General features: G+C 36.2%; 1 long non-coding RNA gene across 1 annotated transcript in view; it reads left to right on the plus strand.

Annotated features, from left to right (window-relative positions):
• Positions 1-8,836: 8,836 nt before the first annotated feature.
• LOC103887640 overlaps positions 8,837-21,442 on the plus strand; it is a 57,823-nt gene continuing 45,217 nt past the window's right edge. The window contains exons 1-3 of the long non-coding RNA XR_002524367.2: positions 8,837-9,200; positions 17,623-17,774; positions 17,948-18,079. This is a non-coding gene — a long non-coding RNA (uncharacterized LOC103887640). The remainder of the gene's footprint in view (positions 9,201-17,622; positions 17,775-17,947; positions 18,080-21,442) is intronic.

Consider the following 21,442-nt stretch of genomic DNA (forward strand, 5'->3'; position numbering starts at 1 on the left):
TATAATGTCCTCCAGGTGCATCCATGTTGTTACACATGATAGGATTCCCTTATTTTTTAAGGCTAAATAGTGTTGCTCTATCTATCTATCTATCTATCTATCTATCTATCTATCTATCTATCATATATCTATCATCTATCATATCTATGTATGTATGTATGTATGTATGTATCTATCTATCTATCTATCTATCTATCTATCTGTCTGTCTAATCTATCCATCCTTTATTTATCTGTCAATGGACTTTTAGGTTGTTTTCATATCTTGGCTATTGTGAATAATGCTGCAATAAATATGGGAATGCAGGTATCTCATTGACATACTAACTTCAATTCTTTTGGATATATATTCACAAGCTAGATCATATGGTGGTTCTATTTTCCGTTTTTTCAAGAACCTTCATGCTGTTTTCCATAACAGTGTACCACTTTACATTGCTACTAACAGTGTGAAAAGGTCTCCTTTGCTTTACATTCTCACCAATACTTATTTTTTTTATTTATTTATTTATTATTTTTGTTTAATATTAGCCATCCTAACAGATGTGAGGTAATATCTCATTAAGGTCCTAATTTGTCTTTTCTTGATGATTAGTGATGTTGAGCATCTTTTTGTATATTTAGTGCCATTTGTTTGTCTTTAGAGAAAAGGCTATTCAAGTCCTTGGCCTGTTTTTTAATCAGTAATTTTTAGTTTTGTCCTCTGCTTATTTTTTAATTGATGAATTTTTATTTTATTTTATTTTTTGATATTCAGTTGTAGGAGTTCCTTATGTATTTTGGTTGTTAAATCCTTTTTAGGTATACGGTTTGTAAATATTTTCTCCCATTATGTAGGTTGCTTTTTCATTCTGTTGATTAATTCTTCTGTGCAGAAGCTTTCTTGTTTGACATAATTCCATTTGTTTATTTTTACCTTTGTTGTTTGTGCTTTTGGTATCATATCCAAGAGATCATTGCCAAGACTAATGTCATAAAGCATTTTCCCTATTTTCTTCCCAAAGTTTTCAGTTTGAATTATGGATTTATTTAGACATTTGATCTGTTTTGAGTTTATATTTTTATGGTTTAAAATAAGGGTCCAATTTCATCCTTCTGCATATGGACATCCAGTTTTCCCAACACTGTTTGCTGGAGAAACTATCCTTTCACATCTGTATATTATTGATGCCCTTGTTGAAGACGAGTTGACCATATATGTGTACATTTATTTTGGTTCTCTCTGTTTAGTTCTATGTGTCTCAGATTTTGGTTTCTAATATCATTCTCCAATAAAAAAAGACATCCCTAGAGAAAGGGTTGATTCTAAGACTGGGGCAGAAATTATGTAAGATGAGCCTGGAGTATCTAGTAGTGCCACAAAGTAAGGGAATTCCCAAAAGACAAAACAAAACAGAAATCCACACTGATAGATGGATGTCAAATGATATAGGTGACAAATGAAAGTTTCCAAAGGCCAAAGATGGAAACCTGCGAGCAAGAAAATGAATAAATATTAGATTATAACTTAAAATATCAAATAAAAATGCATAAGTCCATACTAAGTACCTGATAGAATAAAATAAATTAGAGGAAAATAGAAACATCTCCCATGAAGAAGAATTTCAAATAATTTACATAGATTCTCTGCTTTTAAGGAGGTGGTGCATAATTTGCACTCTTTAACTGGTGACTGTACATAGTGATTTCCTCTCAAAGTGTACATTACAGAAAGGGAGAACAAATGAGTAACTACAGTGGAGAAACCAAGCAAACACTACCTCGGCCAGGTGATCAAGTTAACATCAATAGTTATTCATGTTGATAGCATGTGCCATTGATTTGCTGTGATAAAAATGTCACTTTGTGATCTTCCTCCCCCAAACTGGTAATCCTATTTGAATAATAAGAGAAATATCAGGCAATTTCAATGAGGGAGTGGGAGGGTAGGGAGACATTCTGCAAGATACCTGACTAGTATTTCTCAAAACTCTCAATGCAATGAAAAACAAAGTGTGGGAAATTGTCACAGCCAAGAGTAAACTAATGAGGGATGGCAACTAAATGTGATGTAGTACCCTGAATGGGATCCTGGAATAGGAATGGGGCATTAGGTAACAATGAATAAAATCTGAATAAAGTTGTAAATGACTTTAGTTATTCATAAGGTACCAAGATTTGTTCATTAATTGTAATAAATACACCATGCTGTTATAGAAAAGCAGAGTTGGGCAATAGTTAAAGTGCTAACTCTTGCAATAGGAGAAAGAGACCTCAGTATAAAACTGGCTTACTTCTGAATACGACCTGGACAAGTGGGGATTTGTAGCCCAGGAGCAGGGTGGCTTACTAAGAGGAGACATCAGCAGTTAGGAGATACTCTTGCTAAACTGACCTTACAGGTTCTTGATGAAAGCATACCAGGGTGATCAGTTGCTAAAGGTGGGGAATAAGAAAATTGGCCAGATATTAGGAATGATCAGACATCAAAAGTGGAGGATTCTTGCTAAACTGACTTAACAGGATTCCTGCTAAAACTGGACAATACAGGCCAAACAAAGACAGACATTAAAGTTCAAGGTGAAAGCCTAGTTGAGAAGAGGACTTAGAGGAGCCTGACTAAAGCTTGGTTGAGGAGCAAGTTTGTCAGTACTAATATAAGATGTCAATAATGGGGGAAACTGGGAGTATTTGGGATTCTCTGTATTGTCTTCTCAATTTGTAAATCTGAAACTGTTCTAAAAAAAATTAAGTCAATTAAAAATTGCTTAGAAAATGTCAAAATGACTTTCATACTCTAGGATTTCTCAGAGGTGTATCTGTGCTAAGTCTGTGCTCCACAGTCCTTTCAAGGAAACATGTTTTGGAAATGGATGGCTTTCTGCTTTCCTGCCTTTATTTATTTATTTTTTTTCTCAGTTTAGGATTCCATTAAAGTTAAGTCTGGAACATCTGTGTTCTCAGATAGAAATGACCCATGCAGAGATAACTGGAGAAATAAAAGACATTTTGTATTCTATATTTATGTCAAGAACTCTGCTCTAAACCATTTCCCTTGTTCTGGCACTTCCTCTTTTCCATATAAAAAGTGAAAGATGAAGCAGCTAAAAATAAATGAAATAAAACTAGGCTAAAACAAGTATTTACAGTATAGTCTTGCAGATATGGCTAGCATACCACCCCAAAGGAAGTGCTTTTGTGAATTAAAAATAGCTAAGGCCGGGCACGGTGGCTCACACCTGTAATCCCAGCACTTTGGGAGGCTGAGGTGGGTGGATCACAAGGTCAAGAGATTGAGACCACCCTGGCCAATATGGTGAAACACCATCTCTACTAATAATACAAAAATTAGCTGGACATGGTGTCACACACTTGTAATCCCAGCTACTCGGGAGACTGAGGCAGGAGAATTGCTTGAACCCAGGAGGCGGAGGTTGCAGTGAGCCAAAATCACGCTACTGTACTCCAGCCTGGTGACAGAGCGAGACTCTGTCCAAAAAAAAAAAAGTGAAGAACAGGACAAGCTTTGCAAAAACAAGTCTGTTGATTGCTCTAGGGAAGAATTCCCAGGAGGAAGATGTGCTGCAAAGTGGCTAGAGGTGAGGCTGCTGGCCTCATTAGAAAAGTCTGAGTCTTTAAGCTCTCACCCTTCATCCAACCCGTTACACTGCCACATTGCCAATGTGTTCCCAATGCCTCCTATGTCCAGTAGGAACCCTGCTGTCAGTGGCGGCAGGTTTGGCTGCTGCCTTCCTAGCAGCTGTGTACCTTGTTAGAGTGCAACTCAGTGGGGCATTTGCCTTGTGACGGTCCCACCAGAGATGGTGAATGAATTAATGACCTGGGATGAAAGAAACATTTCTCCGGTTAAAATGAAGTTATTACTAGATTAAACACAGAGTTCACGCACATTCTCATTTCTAGTTTCCCCTTCTAATATGATTTGACCAACATGGCACAAGCTTGGCTATTAAAAGATGTCCTGGCTCAGTGGAAAGAGGAGCAAAGTCTGGTAAATAGATTGTGCTTTTCTGTGTGGTATGTAAGAAGAGATTATATTTATTGCATACTTATTATGTTCCAATCACCATATGAAGGGCTTTGCACCTCCAATCACCATATGAAAGGCTTTGCATCATTTCACTCAATTTCACAGCAACTCTATAAGCTAAGCATCATTTCTGTGCTCATTCAATGGATAAGAAGTACTTGATCCAAGTGATACAGCTGAGAAGAATGGAGGCAGAGTTCTAATGTATGCAGTTTGTCTCCGGAGTCACAAAATTACCCGCCATTGTACATGTCTTGCTACCCACACAGTTTGGACCTCAGTTTACTCTTTTGCAAAACAAAGTCACGATTAAACAATTGAGATCTGGTCCTGGTTATTAATTCCTATAGGAATAGGAAAACATATCCCTAATAGGCATAAAATTTTGAGGGAAAATGAGGGCTAAAATGATTTTAAAAAATCAGTGTATTCCTCTTGACATTATGAAAGGTTTTCATTGCTACTAAAAGAATCAGCCATCTAACAGATTAAAATGCTTTTAGGCATTCAAATAGGCTTTAGGATTGTGCCTTGCCAGGAATATGTTCATCAAGAATTGTGACTCACTGTGAAAATAGAGAAAATAATATACCCTCATTTTCAACAAATGAGTATGATTGGATTGATATAACTGTGTCTAACTAAGCAAGACTCAAAGATGCAGTAGGTAATGTTTCAATCTAGATAGTCTCAGAGTGAAGCAGCATCACATTGTTAAACGTAAAATTAATCAGCATACACAAAGAGGGTAAGTCTTGTAAGATAAATGACTTAGAGGGATTTGATTACTGCTAAGGAGTAATTGGGTGCGTGTAATTAATGACCGGAGAACAGGAAGAAAACAGGACATTATTTCAAGTTGAAGCTTTTGCTCTAGGCAGAGTGGGTGTGGATAAGTCAGAAGTCAGGGATATGTAGACATTTTTCAGTGGTGCCATATGCAGGGATGCCTTGCAGGGAGGGTTTTTGTTTTTTGCTATGAATCGTAAGAAATCACTTACAGGCTGCTAGTGGGAGTATAAACTGGAGCAGTCATTTTGATTATTTTATCTTTTGTTCTTCTCTTCCCATTCTCTCTTGGACACTTTCCAATCAGATTTTCTTAATCTTTTTCTTATCAGTGCATCAGGAATATTTGATACAATTGTTCATTCTCTCATTTTTGAACACTTTTACCTGTCGGCTCCTGGCACACACTCTCTTAGTTCTCTGAATTCACTGCTCCTTTTCGATATCCTTCACTGATTCTGCCTCATTGCCCCGACCTTGCCCAAATACAGCATCAGTGAGATAATCTCTAACAGTTCTAAACAGAAGGATGTTGTGTGCGTTTGTGTGTGTGTGCGTGTGTCCCAATATTTTTAAATGTTAGGTGAGCATTCTCATAGGCAAAGCATAGTTGAGAGCTAGTCTGTGAGTTTTCCAGCTGGGTAGAGAAGTTTCAAATACATTAAGGGAAGTGGTAGTCATATATCTGATGAGATGGGCCTAGTGATAAACATATTATTGCCAATTTTAGGCCAACGAATTCAGTTCTCAGATCTATTTACTTAATTTGCATTCACTCCAAAAGTGATCTCATCCAGACATATGACTTTATATATTATTTATCTATACACATATGATTCCAAAATTTATATCTTTAATTCATACACTTACCTAAATGCTAAAACCTTATATCCATTTGCCTAATCAACTTAGAGAGACTCCACAAATTTATCATGCCCAGAATCAAACTCCTAAATTCCAACTGCCTCCTACCTCCTCCCATCCTGAACTTCTGCATGCCAATAAATCCTTCCTATTGTTCAGTCAGAAACCTAAAAGTCAGCCTCCAGCGTAGTTTTCATCACACTTGACTTCTGAGCAACCATCAAACCTTTTCATTTCTACCTTCATAACGTATATAGAATTGGCCCACTGTCACCATCCCTGCTGCTCCTACCTTAGTCTATGCCACTGTTTTAGTCTGTTCAAGCTGCTACAATACATTACCAAAAACTGGATGGCTTATAAACAACAGAAATTTCTCAAAGTTCTGAAAGCTGGGAAGTCCAGGATTCAACTGTCTTCAGATTCAGAGTCTGGTGAGGGCCTGCTCCCTGCTTGGTACATGATGTCTTCTTTGAGTCCTCTTGTGGTGGAAAGGGAAAACAACCTCTCTTGTTCCTTTTTACAAGGGACAAATCCCCTATTCATGAGGGCTCCACTCTCACAGCCTAGTTATCTCCCAAAGGCCCCAGCTCCTAGTATCATCACATTGGGAGTTAGGTTTCAACCAATGCATATTAGGGGGACACATGCATTCAGATCATAGCAGCCATCATCGTTTCTCCCCTAGATTACAACAGCCTCCTCTCTGTTCCTCCTGTGTCTTCATTGTAATCTATTGCTAACATAACAGCCTGAGTCAGATCATAGTATTTCTTTGCTCAGAAACCTTCAATGTTCTCACTAGTTATTCACAGTAAAACACAAATTTGTTCCTGTAATTTACAAGGTCTTGCATCATCTAGGCCTTGTTTCAGCAATAAACCCCTCTCTCAGCCTTCTTTCTTGCTTACGCTGCTCCGGCTACATAAGCTTCTTTGCTCTGTCTCAACACATCAGCCATATTCCCCCCTCAGAGCCTCTGCATTTCCCTTTGCTTTTGTCTACAGTGATATTTCACCAGATATCTGCAAGGCTTGTCCTCATACCTACTAATGCATTATCTTAATAGTGACTACCCTATAAAAAATAAAGACACTCCTCCTTCCATCCCTCTTTCTCTGCTTCATTTCTCTTTAGCATTTATTACTAACATATTTCACATTTACTTGTATATTAGTTGTCTGAATTCCCCTACTAGGATGTAAGTTCCATGTAAGCTCCAATTTAGCAACTATGTGAACTCCCAGGTTGCTTAGCCACTCTAAGTCTCAGTTTTCTCATCTATAGAATATCATCAAGATGACATAAGGAGCTGGAGAATATTAAATGACATAGTGCATATAAAGCACTTAGCACAATGCCTGGAAGACTGTGTGCACTCAATAATTAGCCATGGTTGCAGGCCACTCACATACCGGTGGGCAGCCATGTCTCAACAACCTAGTAAAATCTGCAGAAGGGTCCTGGTGATGCAGGTGACTTGCTTTGTACAATAATGATTAATTCTGGGTGAAAAACACCTTAAATTTATGTTCTCCTGGAACTGGATCAGTAGCTTATTCTCCCTAAATAAAACAGTATATTTGAAGAGTTTAATAAGGAATGAACTACAACCACATCTGTATTAGTCTTTGGCCTAGAGCTAAGGTTTAAGCTGTAAAAAGTACTCCTAAGCCACCTCCAACAGGCGTCTGATTTTGGGAACTCATTGTATTTGAGGGAACAAAAATTTCCAATTTGAAGTCTGGCTTTGTGGGCCAGAGACTTGTCACAGCCAACCCCTTTGATTGATTGCTAATGGTTTGCATATCCTGTTTGATTAAATGAGTGTATTTCAGTGCAATTGGCTGGAGCCTGAGACGTTTGTGTGGAAGGAGGCAGATGATATATTTGTCTTTTTTTTTTTTCATTGTTTCAGTGACATAGTTTCCTTTGTTTCAGTGAACCTCTTTATTCTGTCACTCCAAATTTTCCCACTTAGAATGATTTTGGTCTATTTAATTATTTACTCAGGCTACATTCCCAGCAGAGTTGAAGCCCTTCTTTCTATGCCTTGATTCTTGAAACATGTATCAATAGCATATTGGCAATTCAGACCTTAGTACTCTTCTACCTTTTTGTGGCCTTAAATATTCAGTAGAAGAAACATTTTCTTGTTTAATCAGCTGGCCTAAGGAAATTTATCATGTCTTCTTTGGAAACAAGTTAAATCAAACTCAGTCAATGTTACTGGAATATCCATTTAGGGATATTAGATCCAAAAGCATGGCTAAGGGTATCAGGAGGCTCCCTGAGGTGCTGAGGAAGAGGCTGGTCTACATACAAAGCATTTCAAGCTGTGTGCCTTTACTTTTTTAAAAACCTCTTATATCTCTTTCTACTATTTCCATTGGATATAAATCTGCCCACTATTCAAGGCTCACAGTCAACACTAATTATTTTTTTGATTTTCCTTTAATGAACTTTTCTCATTGTGCTGAGTTTCGTACAGTTTCTGTATAACTCTCATCAACCTTGTAGGAGGGTTTGTGTTGCTTTTCTGTCATAAAGACCCTTTGAAAGGAACCGTGTCAAATTCATCTTTGCACATAATTCCAACTGTGGAAATTCTTATTTAATCACATATTTACTTTCAGTTGGTTGATCTCACAGGTTTCAACTGTGGGCTCTAAATTTAAGAGGAGTTTCCTCTGGGCTAAGCTAACTGGATTCTTACAATATGAGAAAAAATAGCTACTACTATTTTCAGTTGACTTTTCAATTACTTTTGGTTGCTAAGAAGTTCTGGAACTGTTTTGTGCTTTCCTCATTCTTCTTTGTTATAATATTTTCTTTATAAGTTTCCAAAGATGGATAAGGAACCTTGTCACAGATGCCCAAAGATCTCTTTTCTTGCTTATCCTTTAGTTTTCTGGTTGAGAATCCTTTTATCTCGAGGACCAAGGAAGAAATGCCAACCTCTCAGGTCATATCCTGGAAGATGAAAGCATATAAAGAACCAACTTTAATGCTTATTATTTTAAAATATTCTTTAAAATTTCCAATATAGGGTCTAATTTTAATCTAGTTCTACATTGTTTATTTTTCTTACAAATTTTATTTGATATTAAATTAATATCATTCATCATATATAAAACAAAATAATTGACTATTGGTCAATAATTTCTGAATTCATTACAATTTAAAGTAACACCAAAAAGTACTGAGAAAGAGTGATGTTTCAGTTATTGAATAGGTTTTATAACATAACAGCTGTTACACATTTGGAGATATAAAGACGCTGAAAACCTGAAATGTTCTGCTTAAAAAAATGCTTTCTAATGTCCTTAATTAGGTCTTTGACAGTTTATATGTACAGTCATCCAGTGTTTCTGAGACATTGACAAAAGCATTATTTTTCCGCTTTCTTTTTACTTCTGGATGCTGTTTCAAGTGTGGTGGCATAAAAATATAGGAAAGACATCACCTTCTCTATGGAGTTTGTCTGCTGTCAGAAACTATAACGTGTAAGTGATAAAGTAAGTGAGCATTATAAATCATTGTTTTGAGTACTTTTTCAGACAAATAACCCCCTCAGTAGTACAATATATATTTCCCTTCCTATACTTCCTATACTTTTCCTGTTCTTCAGAATACAGTTTCTCCTTCACTATCTTTGTGGACTTTTCGACCCTTTCCCTATTTATTTTTCTTTTTTGCACCATTAGATACATTCCTGGTTAGTGTTCTCTCTTCTTTTTAATTTATTTTTTAAAATAAAAAATTCATTAATTTCTTCTTCCTCCATGCTAGTTACTCCAATCTGGCATCAGCTTCAATATGTTCTCTTGTCATCAAATCACAGAGCACAGAGCTTTAGAAATCATTCAATCCAACTATGCCTTTATTTTAAGTATCTTTCAATACTCTTAAGGTTCACTCTCCTATTCAGCCTTCTCCTTCAAGAGGCACAACTGTCTACCCACAGACATTTCTAGTTTCTCATAAATTCTTCCCCATGTTGAGTCCAAGTCTTTTGGCCTGCCAGTTATAGCCAATGCTCATAATCTGGCTATCTGGAGCCACATGGAGCCAGTCTAATTCCTCTGCCATAAAGCTTCAGATTTTTGCTATATCAAACCTTTCTTAAATCTTCTGTAGGCTTTATATCTCTAGTGTCTCTAAATTGTTTTTGTAACTTAGTTTTGAAATCCTTTATCACCTGGTTATCATGTTGCCAATATCCCTCTATCTGGGGTTCCACATTCTAGATGTCACTGAATGTGCAAAGCCTCATAGAATTATTGATTCCCTTGATCTGAAGTTCCTTAACCTTTCTTTGGCCTATGATTGCATTGAATTTTTTAATCAGTTGTGTCATGTTTTGTCTCATAGCAAGTTTTGTGTTCATTGAAACTACTAGGTCTTTTCCTCAATAATTACTTTTAAAGTATGGCTTTCCTCATTCCATTAGATTTGAGCAATTTAATTTTCAAAACAGAGTTAAGGACTTTTTCTTTGTATTGAGTTCATTGTGAAATCATTTGTCATCTAATAGCAATTTTCAGCCTTTTATTTTGAAACAGTTAACAAGAAAGATACACTTTTACATACAAGTGTCTACTCTAATTTTAACTCAACCTCCTAATGTTCCACTCACAAAATTGAAATGTAAATGAATGAGAATATTATTTGTTAATTTAAGTGAGGCATAAAATTTCAGACTCTTTTGTTTAAATAAAAATACTTGATAGAGCCATCTTATCTTCTTGCAACTGTAGGAAGAAAGATGTGCCTAGGATCTTATTCTCATTCAATAATAAAAATTAATAAATATGCTTTCCAGAAAATAAAACATCAATGTTATTATTAGGATAAGACAATACATCATTGGTTTATAGAAACAGGCTGGATATCTTCATTTGCTCCACCAGGTCTACTCTTTAGCATTCTCTACCCCAGAGTGCGTGCTCCAGGGAAGCTGACCTGTATGAACTGCATCAAAGGCAGTTTGTCCTTTGGCTTCTTACATTCAAAAGGTGGAAATCACCAGCAAGAGATCGGTGCTCCACAGGAATGAGAGTGAGGACAGAGTAGTATTTCTTCTGGCTCCCTCTCTTTTTTGTCCCCAAAGCCTGGTTATGTCCCTCTACTAAAGGTCATAGCTATCTCTCTCCCCAGATTGTAGCAATAACTCTCTCTCCAACCCCTCCACGCTTCTCACCATTACTCACCATTACTTGCACTACTCCATTTCACTTGGATTTTTTTTATCCTTGTTTACACTTTTGTAAAAGTCTCTTAAATTCTCTGTCTTCTTCTCCTTTCTTATGCCATCCATTTCCTGCCTGACCCTAAATGTCACGGCAATCCAATAGGATTATAGATTTTTAGAGTTGAAGGCAACTGTCATGAGACATAGCTACTGTGCAGATTATTTACAATTGGCATGACTCTACTAATATTTGTCATGAGATGATTCAGGCCTCCCAGCTTTTTCTCTGTTCAAACTGTTGGAAACCTGTCATCCATCAGCAAGAGCCAACCTCATTTGGCCTTCACTTGGTGTGTACTTGGTTGTAAAACTAATGCAAAATATGAATACTGGAATCACCTGTCAGTAATCAACTGCAAGGTGCTCATCCAGCTAATCCTCAAGCTGTGCATTTACCAAAATGCGGGCGAAAAGGGCCTAGACTTGCAGACCCTTGAGAAAAAGACAATTGACCTTGGAGGTCCATGGATACCTAGTTTGAGGCACACTGGCACAGCAAATAAGCATACAAACTTTGAAAATTTGTCAATGGCAAAATCTTAACTTGGTTACCTCTAACAGTGTGATTTCAGGTGACTTGTTTGATGTTTCTGAATTTCAGATTTCTTATCTGTATAAGTGAGACAATAGCAGTATCTCACTTTATTGCTTGGTGGGTCAAATAATATTTTATATTTAAAAGTCTCTGCTATTTTGAATCACTCAACAATTATTTATTAAAATGACAAAAAATATTTTGACAGTAAGATGAAGTCAACCACTCATTCACATGTCAAAAACAGACACTGGTCTTTAGTTTCCTCACCAATAAAAATGAAAGAATTAGAAAAGAGGTGGAAGTGGGACTCTGGGATAGTTTACCAAATTTTAAAAATAGTAGCCTGCTTAGATGGGACACAAGGTCCCATGAGTTATCTATCCCATTTGCTCCCAGTCTTCCGTGGAAAAAGAACCTAATGATTATAAAAAGATTTAGTGAGAACATCTAACCATTAAGGAACCAGTGATCAATAATTTTTAAAAATAAAACTTGTAACAACTATTCTCCAAATCTATTCATTAATGCAAGAAGAGCAACAATTGAAAACCATATCCATCCTAACTCACTATGATTTCTTACTTATTAACCTTAGTAACTCTTCCTAAAAATTTCAGGAATTTCAAAACCTGCATGTACAAACTTACCAAGCAGGTAGCAGATTAATTGTTCAAAAGAAGACTCAGTAAATCCTAATAGTGCTCTAATTTTAGTTTATAAATATCCAATTTGTAAATCAATGTTCACTAAACTTAATTTGTTACTAGTAAGTGTATGGATGTACCCATTATTCTAGAGTAAGAAATAGAATATTTATTCATTGTGTGGCCAATGTGGGTGATTCTTTCAGCATGCTAGTGGGATATGAACCAAGCTTTTGATGTTACTGCTCTGAGACTGCTTTCAGCACTAACTTTCTATGAAATTATGCAAGGTATTTTACTGCTTCCTCTATTCATTGAGAGTAGCCCCTCCTGTATTAATTTCCTGGGACTGCCATAGCAAAGTGCCACAAACTGGGTGGCTTATAATAACAAAAAAATTATTGTTTCATAATTCTGTGGGCTAGAAGTCCAAAATTGAGTTGTCAACAAGGTTGGTTACTTCTGGAGCTGTGAAGGAGAATCTGGCCCACACTTCTTGTGGAGGCCAGAGAAACCCCAAATTCATCGTGGGTGCCAATCTACCATGTTGGCTTCTAATTAACCCCTATTCCAGAATTGCCTCTGAGATTTCCAGTTTATCTATATTCCCTTGTGTAAGAGCATGTATTTACTGTAAATCTTGCCCTTAAGTCAAACAATTTTGATGTTATCAGATTTCAATTGTCCTACATATTCCTTCTGAATTACCCCTCCCTTATGAGTTATAAACCCTGACCCACCATCTTTTCTCATGCTACCCAAGACACAGACATGACTTCTGTTTGTAAGACCCCATTGAATATTTATTTCTACAGAATAAGACAAGGATGCCCTCTGTTACTACTCTTATTCAACATAGTACTGGAAGTCCTAGCCAGAGCAGCCAGGCAAGAGAAATAAATAAAAGGTATCTGAATAGGAAGAGAGGAAATCAAACTCTCTCTGTTTGCAGACTATATGCTTATACACACAGAAAACCCCATAGTCTTTGTCCAAATCTCATAAACAACTTCAGCAAAGTTTCAGGATACAAAATCAGTGTACAAAAATCAGCAGCATTTCAATACACCAACAATATCCAAGCTGAGAGCCAAATCAAGAATGCACTCTGGCTCACAATAGCCACAAAAAGAATAAAAAATACCTAGGAATAGCTAACCAGTAATGTAAAAGATCTCTACAATGAGAATTACAGAATACTGCTGCAAGAAATCAGAGATGACACAAACAAATGGAAAAGCGTTTCATGGTCATGGATAAGAAGAATCAATATTGTTAAAATGGCCATACTGAGCAAAGCAAATTACAGATTCAGTGCTATTCCTATCAAACTACCAATGATATTCTTCACAGAATTAGGAAAAAACTACTTTAAAATTTACATGGAACCAAAAAAGATCCCAAATCACAGAACATGAAGTATCACATTACTTCAATTCAAACTATACTTCAAAGATACAGTAACCATAACAGTATGGTACTGGTACAAAAACAGACACATAGATCATGGAACGAAAATGGATCTTGTAGGCCGGATCATGTAGGCTGTATGGCTACAGCTGTCTTATCTTCAACGAAGCCAACAATTACAAGCAATGGAGAAAGGGCTCCCTAGTCTGTAAATGGAGCTGGGAGAACTGGCTAGCCACATGCAAAAGATTGAAACTGGACCCTTTCCTTAAACCGTATACAAAAATCAACTCAAGATGGAGTAAAAACTTATATGTAAAACCTAAAATTATAAAACCCTGGAAGATAACCTAGGAAATATCATTCTGGACATAGGCTCTGGCAAAGATTTCATGACAAAGGTGCCAAAATTATTTGCACCAAAACCCAAAATTGACAAATGTGATCTAATTAAACTAAAGAGCTTCTGCACAGCAAAAGAAACTATCAACAGAGTAAATAGATAACCTACAGAATGGGAAAAATATTTGCTAACTATGCATCTGACAAAGGTCTAACATCTGGAACTTCAACAGATTAACAAGCAAAAACCAAACAATCTCATTAAAAAGTAGGCAAAGGACATGAACAGACACTTTTCAAAAGAAGACATATGCAAAGCCAACAAGCATATGAAAAAATGCTCACCATCCCTAATCATTAGAGAAATACACATCAAAATCATAATAAGATAACATTTCACATCAATCAGAATGGTTATTACTAAAAAGTCAAAAAATAACACTCTTGGTGAGGTTGCAGAGAAAAGGGAACGCTTACACACTGCTGGTGGGAATGTGGCTGTGTGGCAATTTCTCAAAGAGCTAAAAACAGAACTACCATTTGACCTAGCAATCCCATTACTGGGTATATAACCAAAGGAATATAAATTATTGTACCATAAAGACACATGCACATGTATGTTCATCACAGTAATATTCACAGTAGCAAAGACATGGAATCAACCTAAATGTCCATCAATGATAGACTGGATAAAGAAAATGTGTTACATATACACCATGGAATATATGCAGCCATATAAAAGAACAAGATCATACCTTTGTCAGAACATGGATGGAGCTGGAGGCCACTATCCTAAATGAACTAAACAGAAACAGAAAACCAAATACTACATGTTCTCACCTATGAATGGCAGTAAAACATTGAATGCACATGAGCACAAAGAGGGGAACAACAGATGCTAGGGCCTACTTGAGGGTGGAAAGTGGGAGGAGAGTGAGGATCTAAAAACTACCTATGCTTATTAGCTGTGTGATGAAATAACGTGTACACCAAGCCCCCATGACATGACATGCAATTTGCCTATATAATAAACCTGCACATTTAGCCCTGAACCTAAAAGTTAAAAATAAGAAAATATTATATATATATATAAAATGAGTAAATGTTTCTTTCTAAGAAAGTAGCTGTGTCAGCCTTTCTCTTCAGCCTCTCAGCTTTCTCGTTCTTTGGGGTAGGTTGGCATAGGCCTTCCCACTGTGAAACGCCTCTCTCCTAGCTTTTGGTAGTTTTCCAGCAATCTTCGGCATTTCTTGGCTTGCAGATGCATCACTCCAATCCTCCACCTTCATGTGGCATTCTCCCGTGTCTCTTGACATCATCTTCTCTCTGTGCCTGTCTGTCCCTGTGACTGAATTTCTCCTTTTGATAAGGATCTCAGCCATATTATGTTAGTCCCCACTCTAATGACTTCATGTTAACTTGATAACCTCCATAAAGACTGTTTACAAATAATATCACATTTGGAGGTACTGAGTGTTAGGCCTCTAATATATCATTTTGTGAGATACAATTCAACTCATAAAACTTCTCAAGCAAAAACTTTTTAATGATAGACAAACAGGTTATTTTGGCCCAACATTTAAGTTGCTTTAGGCAACTTCCTGGAATCATGAGCGAAATATTTATGTAAGCCAAGGGGCAAGCTGTGATGATGGGAATAGAGTACATTCTCCTGCACAAAATCAAAGTCTACTTCAGAATTATCTCTTGGACTTCAGAGTAGGTCATCATTTGAAGAACGGTTTCAGAGTGTTCCCCGAAGAGAAGGTTCTTTAGAAAGGAATCCTGCTGTTGCAGACTGTCCCTTTCTTTATGTGATGGACATGAGAATGCATGAGGCGAACCTCCAAATTCGGGGAACCTAAGTGACTAGGGACCAACTTCTGCATCTGAGTCAGGTGCAGTGGCTCATGCATTTGCGCCTTGCTTCCCATATGTGCCTCTCGGCCAACCACTGAGCCAGGCAACAATACTAATATAGTTCCATTCCTGAGGGTTCACAAGCCTCCTCTCGGTTGAATTTTAGCTTAGTATTCCCCAATGGCTTTGACGAATGTTTCTTATATGCATGATAATTTAGGACATCTCTACCTGATTTCCTTCCCTCTCTCTCCTTCACTTAAAGCCAGGCTTGCATCGTGGTTTGATGCCTTTTCCAGCCTCTCCTGGCTCCTTTCCATTTTTTTCTCACAACTATTTCTCCATAAAAACCCTTTCATGATTAATCCTGTCTTGGCACCTGCTTCCAGCAGGTTCTGACTTTATACAACACAATTCCAGGAAGCAGAGCTCTTGTCTCTTTTGCCAATGCCTTTAAGGCCTTATCCCTTTTTAATTTCTCCCCTTTGTACCTAAATTTAAGAAAGTTGTACACAAGCATCACAGTAGATAGTCTTGAAATAGTGTTAAGAACTAATCAAGCTAAAGTGTATGTGTCATTCTTATATGATCTGAAATTTTCTTTAGGAGCTTATTCTGGTCAGGTGCAGTGGCTCATGTGTGTAATCTGAGCACTTTGGGAGGCCAAGGTGGGTGGATCACTCAAGGTCAGGACTTCAAGACCAGCCTGGCCAACATGGCGAAACCCCATCTCTACTACAAATAGAACAATTAGCCGGATGTGGTGGTGGGCACTTGTTATCCCAGATGCTTGGGAGGCTGAGGCAGAAGAATTGCTTGAACCTGGAAGGTGGAGGTAGCAGTGAGCCAAGATCACTCAACTGTACCCCAGCCTGGGTGACAGAGCGAGACTCTGTCTCAAAAAAAAAAAAAAAAAAAAAAGAACTTATCCTGACTTTATTTTTGGACTATAATTTGAATTATTTTTAAATTATACATAAACGTATCAGAAATATATACATATATTTATATATAATTTATAATATATGAAAATATTTCTATATATGTATACATACGTACACATACACATCCCTTTTGCTTGAATTGTTAAACTCTGCCCCCCAATAGCTTTTAACTAAAGATTTGTAACAGGTAAAAGATGTTTTTGTTTAACTATGTAATCACTATCAAAAGCAATACAACGTATTTTAAAATCATATTTAAAAAATTCTATTAACAGTGCTGAAACAAGAAACCCAGATAGCAATGCAAAATATAAAAATATCAAAATTTATTCAATTATGCAAAAATTATTTTTAAAATGATAATAAAAAATCAATATAACATGTCGCAAATATAGTTGGTAAAAACCTATCAAAAACTTGCTATGTGTTGTACATCACGAGGGTGGTGAGGTCTGGTCTCATTTTTCTGACTTCAGTTCTTTAATTTATTTACCCTAATGATTTTCTGGGCCACTTTTCTGCTTTTTCACTTCAATCCAATTTAGAATCTGTTTTCAGTCTTTGCAGTGATATGGTCTTGAACTTGTTTGATATGACTTTGTCATAGTTGTTATCAATTTGATTTCATCAGCTTTTTATCTTTTAAAGACTTCCTCATTTCTGTGTTCCTGTCCTGTTATGCTTTATCAGTATCTGTATCATCTATATATTTATCTATATCATCTATATCTGAATAGATATGTATGTATATTTGCATATATGCCTTTTCTCTCACTTTAAGGGATTTGCTGCAGAAGGCATATTGGAGCAAGTGCTCAGTCCACAATCTTGATTTAGTCTTGACAGTATTTTTTTGTTTGAAGACGCTGAGTTATCTAGAATATGCTAGATTTTTTTGTTGGAAATTTAACAACATTCCTCCCATTTCTTTTTTCTTGTATTTTAAAGGTTGAAAACCTGGGGTATTTTATCCCTAGAATTTATTTCTACCAGAAAGTTACCACTTTATATATTCTGCCAACAAGCTTGCTTGCAAAAGAAGAAGCCACTGTTATTCCTGAGGCAGTGGCATGAACACATGAACTGCAGAGATAACAGAGGTAAGATTTGATGATTGATTTCCTTGTGTCAAATTATGTTCTAAAGTGGCAGTTTCCTGTGATTCTTATTCTTACTGATTTTCTGAACACTAGCAATGACTTCCCTGATCTTGCTTTATCACTCATCCCAAAGGTTTGGTAACTTTCCAATCTCTGTATTACATCCCTTTCAGTTTGAAATCTCAAGCAATTTCTGTTTTTCTAATCTACTTCTGACCGATATGCAGAATTTCAACAGCTGCCCGAGATCTCACAGTTAATCAGATTTGAATCCAGATCTGTCCAGCTTTTGACTATATGAATTGGTGAGTTCTGTATCTTTCTTCAGACCATTGTGGGTTGTTTTACATTCATAAATGGTGAGTAGCATGTTTGGAGTTCTGTAGGGGGAAGAGACTATACCTCTATATCTAAATCTAATCTATGTAGTACTCATATCACTTTGTGTTTCCTTAGACTGATTTGGAGAATTCTGAGGCAAATTAAAATATATAGTTACAAGGAAACAAGAAAGAACTATCTGAAGATTTGAATTACTCCTTTTGTTATTTTTCACAGCCATGGGTTAAAGAGGGAGGATAGTAGAGATTAGCAAGAGGGAAAACAAGAGATTTGTGATTTGGAGTGACACAACTATTGATCCAGTTATAGCCACCCATCCCTGCATTTGTATGTTTGGGAGAGTATTTTTGAAATATTAAATTCTAGTCATTGTCAATATTTGTAGTATAATGTAAATATTATCTAGAAGGGGCTGATTTGTGTAAAATATTTAGTTTGATTCAGGGAGAATAAATAACAAATCACATCATTGTTGCTACCATTCATCTTATCAAAGTTAACAATTAAATTTAGAAACATGCTTATTCATACATTATTGACATTTCAGACAATATATTTTATTTTCTTATAAATAGCTCTGCAACAATGTTTTACTTTTCTATTCATCAGCTTGTTTTTAAAATTTTTTGAAAGGACAGAGAATGAAAGTTGAATTAACAATGAAGCAATTAATTTAATTGCAAAAGAAATGACTAGGCAAAACATAAAGTGTAAAGGACGGAATCTAGATAAGTACTTGTGCTGCTATGGGGACTGGGTTTATAGACGACCTTAAAAAGATAATTAATTTCCTTGGATGTTTCTCTTGTACAGTTTTACTCTCAGATTGTAAATGGTCAAATATTACATATTTAACAACAAATAGCTGATTGAAAATGGTTATTCTTCTATTTATAACAGTCTTCATTGATGTATCAGATAAATCACACAGGTGATTCCATCCATACTCAAAATAAGCCAACCAATATAAATTGTGTGCGTGTGTGTGTGTGTGTGTGTGTGTTACGTTTAAAAATTGTTTAAACAAATTGCAAGGTTCAATTTCCTCTAGTGACAGGCTAGGCTTTTAGCTTAGTCTGCCCACCACCATACCAAAAAGAATTGTTTTTTACACACCAAAAAGATAAGTTGCTGAAGACATTTTAAAATATATATTGTCAAAATTATCAAAAAGCTGGTAAAATAGCAAAGAATTATCTACTTAAAAAGTGAAAGAAGAGTGAAAACCCCGAAAAGTAAACTGACCATCAAAATTGCTCTTGGCCGGAGGTAATTTGCTAACCTGAATTTTGATGTAACAACAGCCACAAGAGGTTAAGGAAACAAAAATAAAATTCTAGAACCTGGATATGGAGTCTAACAGAACACTCTCCCTGCATTAAGCTGGGATCTCCAAATAGCTCAATATATACAGAGTAAGAGTGACCTGGAAGTAAGGCTGACTTTCACCCAACTCCGAGCCCTGAAAGGCTTGCCTTGCAATTGAACAGGGGAGGGAGAAAAATTGAGACCTGCCCTTGTCTAGATTTTTCAGGCAAGGCCAAATTCAAATATTAAAATTACCAGACATCTATTACAAAACACTTCTATTCCTAAACAAATAAAAGAAAGTCTTGAAAATATCTAGAGGGAAAAGGAAAAAATAAAAAGTAACCAAATTGATTTCAAACAACCAACTAGATATTCTATAACTTAAAATTACATTAAACAAAATTAAAAACTCAAAGAGTAGACTTAACAGTAACTTAGGCACAACCTAAAATAAAATGTGTAAACTTGAAGATAGATGAGGGGAAATTACTGGAAATGCAACACACACAAAAAGATTAAAGTATGGAGACGAGCTTACAAAGCATGGAGGACAAAGTAAGAAATTCTAACACATTTAATTGAATTCCCAAAAGACAATAATAGAGAGAAAAAGTCATTGGAATTTCCTTTTGCCATTCAAATTTATAGTGTGGTTATTTATAATTTTTCTGCCATGATAAAGAGACATGAACTATGTAATCTGTGCATATATATCTGACAACATTATGATATGATTTATTTTTAAAATTTACAGTGTAAATTTACCATATCATTGCTGTATTACACTATCACACATGTAAACAAAAGTTAAACCTATTTAAAAATATTGGTTCTATGAAAATGAACATTATTTAATAAATTGTAACAACTGAATTTAATGTTTAAGACGTTGAATTATAATTACCAAATTATAGCTTACCAGAATGTACCAGCTCAAAAGAAGCACTAGAGCTATTTCACATGATGCTTTTTTGAATTAAAACATTCTTCCTATTAAAAAGAGAAAACAGATAATATGTTAACTGCACTTGAATATATAAGCAGCCTTCCAGTTTATTGATCTACTGAATTGACAAACATCACGTTTATTTTTGTAAATCAGTATTTAAAGACAACTAAATTTACAAAAATAATTGACGGGGGCCGGGTGCGGTGGCTCACGCCTGTAATCCCAGCACTTTGGGAAGCCCAGGCGGGGGGATCACGAGATCAGGAGATCGAGACCATCCTGGCTAACACGGTGAAACCCCGTCTCTACTAAAAATACAAAAAATGAGCCGGGCGTGGTGGTGGGCGCCTGTAGTCCCAGTTACTCGAGAGGCTGAGGCAGGAGAATGGCGTAAACCTGGGAGGCAGAGCTTGCAGTGAGCCCAGATCGCACCACTGCACTCCAGCCTGGGCGACAGAGTGAGACTCCATCTCAAAAAATAAAAAAGTAAAATAATAATAATAATAATTGATGGTGGACATCTAGGATAATAGACAATTTTCTTTGCTTAAAAAAAGGACTTGAAATTTTATACAAAATGAGGTAGAAGAGGAAATATTCTGATTTTATGTCAATAGATTGAATATAAGTAATAGAATCTTAAGACAGTTAATGTTTGGAAAAATGATTGTTCATGAGAAATCTCTTGTCTGGTATGCAGAATATCTGAACTGTGTCAAATTTTCAGAAAATAATTGCTTCCAAAATGCCTGTAAGGTTTTCATTGATCACTTACCTTTAACTTTCTGAGGATGGGTAATTTAGTAAAACCAAGTAATTCCATATCTTGTCTTCCCCCAACTTTATCTTCTGCGACTGGTTTTGTTTTTTGCTATTAAAAAAGTCTTTGAGTATGATTGTCATACAATAATGAATTTTGGCACATGTACATACCCATAAAGCTACCACTACAATCAAGATACCAAACATTGCCATCACCCCAAAAGTTTTCTCATGCCTCCTGTAATCTAGTCCTCCGTCCTCCTCTGTTTGCAATCAACCACTTATCTGATTTCTGTCACTATTG

This window comes from Papio anubis, chromosome 11 (assembly GCF_008728515.1).
Source record: "Papio anubis isolate 15944 chromosome 11, Panubis1.0, whole genome shotgun sequence".
Lineage (NCBI taxonomy): Eukaryota > Metazoa > Chordata > Mammalia > Primates > Cercopithecidae > Papio > Papio anubis.